This window comes from Corvus brachyrhynchos, unplaced genomic scaffold, assembly GCF_000691975.1.
Source record: "Corvus brachyrhynchos isolate BGI_N302 unplaced genomic scaffold, ASM69197v1 scaffold150, whole genome shotgun sequence".
NCBI classification, from domain to species: domain Eukaryota; kingdom Metazoa; phylum Chordata; class Aves; order Passeriformes; family Corvidae; genus Corvus; species Corvus brachyrhynchos.
Window position 1 is genome coordinate 3,260,715 of NW_008236162.1, and position 3,005 is coordinate 3,263,719.

Here is a 3,005-nt window from a genome sequence, read left to right on the forward strand (position 1 = left end):
AGGTGTCAGGGGCTGCTGGGTATCGAGGGCTGTAGGAGGTTGCCAGTCCAGCACCCAGTTGCCTTCAGGGAGCATTTTCTGAGCTCTGGTAGGTGGAATTGCAAACAGGAAAGTGCTGAGCCGGCTGGGAACAAGCTGTTCGCCTGCCCCTGAGTGTCTCTCTCCCAGCAATATTTTAATTCCAGCTCAAACTGCCAAGAAAAGGAGCTCCTTAATCAGCAAAGCCGAGAGGAAGGGCAGCTCCCGTTCCTGCATGCCGTGGCAGGGTGTCCCTGTGGCTGTACTATCTCTGGCCACCACCCTTCCTTCCCCTGCAGCTGTCAGGCTTGTGGCCATGCTCGTGCCAACCGTGCAAAAATCCCTTCCCAAGTCCTCATGAAGACCAGCACACACCAAATCTGCCAGATCCTGCTGCAGCTCTTGGTCTCCCCGGAAAGAGGGGCTGCTTTGGTGGACCAGCGAACATCCCACCAGAAATGCAAATTTCCTTGATTTATGCTTTTCCAGAAAACTTGGCCTTCATGGTTTATCAAACCTGGTGCATTCCAGACAGAGGGATGATGTCCCCCAGCTGTTCTTTGCCATTTCTCTGATATTTCCATTATCGCTGCTGCAGCACCCAGCAAATTCTGCCTTGTACCAAAAGCCATTTCTGACAAATTAGGTTAAAAGGAAGTAGTGAAAAACTAAAAGCTCTTCATCTAATCCTGCCACCTGGAAAATCAGCAGAGAAATATAATTTTGTAGTCTTTCAAATTAAATCAGATTCTAGGCACTCTGTTGTTGAGTGCCTAGAATAGCTCTGCTCAACCATGACTAGGTTTAGGCACGTTCAATTCATGGCAAAGCAGTCCCAGTTCAGAGATGCTGCTTTTAATTTTATCCTCACACTATTTTTTAAGATTTTATAGTTTGCCCCAGCCATTCCCCATAAATGAGGTCTCAGCAGGAGGTGGCCTTTAATGGCAGAGCAGCTCAACCACAGAGTGGAGGTTGGGGACCTGCACATGGGTCACAATATCTGTCTGTGTTTTGTGTAGCCTTTCCCTTCCCTGGAGCCTGGGGCTCCCATCACCACCGCTGAACCCACAACAGATCCAGCGCCAAGGGCTCCCACCAACCCTTCAGCCTGGGGGCTCCCACCTCATGAACAGCTCTGCTCCCTGGCACTGCTCATGTTTCGCACTCACACCGAGGGCATGTGAATGTTCTTGCTGCTTTTGCCGGGTTCCCTGGGTGGCTGTGCTCTGAACTCTCTTCTGGCTGCTGCTCTCCAGTGCCAGCCCTGCCCAGGAGCAGTCACTCCCACCTGTCTTTGATGTTTTGTATAAAACTGACCTGCACATGATTTTGTGTCTTTCTATTCTCCTTTCAGCATATAAAATACATCCACGAGTCCCTCTGTGCTTTGCTTTATTCTATTTTTTTCCCTGATTGCTTTTCACATGCAAAGTCCGGAATGTCACATCTGGTCTTCTGTCATTTTCCTACAGGTTTTCTGGGGAACCTTAGACCGGTTGCATTAGAAGCAGCAGAAATGATTGAAAGTATGATGGTGCTGAGCAGTCACCTGGGGCCCCGTCTTCCTGAAGCCTCAGGCTTTGAAGTTGGAGCTGTTTGGGAGCTTGAGCTCCGTGCAGCACTTGGCTCCTGCAGCCAGCTACAGCAGCGTGTCACCACAGCTGGGTGATGGTGCTGCCAACACTCACCTCCTCTTTTTCAGGCCTTCTTTGCATATTCCCCTATAACCGTTCCAAAAGGGCAAACACCTGCAATTCTTTCCTTTCATTGTGAGCCTGAGTGCTCTCCAGTGAACTTCTGCTGTTTCCTGAGGAATTATGGACTGGAATTCAGTAATTATGGGCCTGGATTCATCCCTCCTTAACTAGCTTTCTCTGCAGAGAAATAACAAAGCTGGCTGAAGAAAACTTACCTGGGGCTGCTGAGATTTCAGTGTGAGACTTTCAAAGTTTTACATTTAACAGGTTTAAGGATCATGAAATGTTTCTCTTCTTTTCCTGGCCTTGGAAGGAGCAGGGCTGCTCACGTTCCTCCGGGGCTCCGGCTCTGCTGACCTCTGCAGGCAGTGAGGCAAGGCTACAAAGGTGACATCAATGACAACAGCTATTTTTATAGAAAAACAGAAATGAGATCTTTCTCATTTCTTCAAATGAAAAACCCCAAACAAACAAGAGTAAACATGAATGAGGTGTTTCATTCTGAGAAGCTTTTCTGGTATCAAGAGATATGATCTTACACAATATGGTGTTTTGGTTTGGTTTCTCTCTTGTTTTCCTAATTTACAATGTGTTTTAGCATCTCTGCAAAATATCCCTCAGGCTGCCAATGGCAACAGGACCTAGAGTGGTGATTTAACATGAGAGAATATGTTCTCTTACACCATTTTCTCACACTCTTCCCTTTGTGCTGTGATGTCATTAAACCACTTAAAACCAGGTGCAGATGCTGCACCTCCATCCTCTCCCTCTGCTGGTGGCCGTGAGTTGTCCTTCTGTCACAGACCAATGCTGTCCTTCAGCAGCATCTGCCTCTTCTCTACCACCTGGCACCTCACTGAGATCCAGTCCCTCCTGGGCATGTGGCTGTGAGTGATCCCAGGAGCTGGCCCTGCGAAGAGGAGGAGGAGGATGATGAGGAGGAGGAGGTTGTCTCCCTGGGAAGCATTGCCCTGCGACAAGTCCTATGCTCACCTGAAGGCATTTTGCATTTGAGGACAGTGACATTCACTGAGTCAGGCTGCACATGTCAGCATGGGCACACTGATATCACCCGAGTGGACACTCATTGCTGCTCCAGAGATTTAACAACCATTATCATAATGAGTCTAAAGCAAAGGCTGTGGAAAAGCCAGCAGCAATTCCTGCCAACCAGCACAGCTGTACGGGCATGAGGGAGCAGAGCTGCTGGGAGAGCAGCTGGGCTCAAATGGATCACAGTAGGAGGGGAAAGAGAAGCTGAAAGACGCTCCCTTTGCCCACAACCTG

The 3,005-nt window shown here is 48.9% G+C and overlaps 1 long non-coding RNA gene across 1 annotated transcript in view; it reads right to left on the reverse strand.

The window, feature by feature from the left end:
• Nucleotides 1-2,104: 2,104 nt before the first annotated feature.
• Nucleotides 2,105-3,005, reverse strand: part of LOC108446203 — an 8,538-nt gene continuing 7,637 nt past the window's right edge. The window contains exon 4 of the long non-coding RNA XR_001861327.1: nt 2,105-2,628. This is a non-coding gene — a long non-coding RNA (uncharacterized LOC108446203). The remainder of the gene's footprint in view (nt 2,629-3,005) is intronic.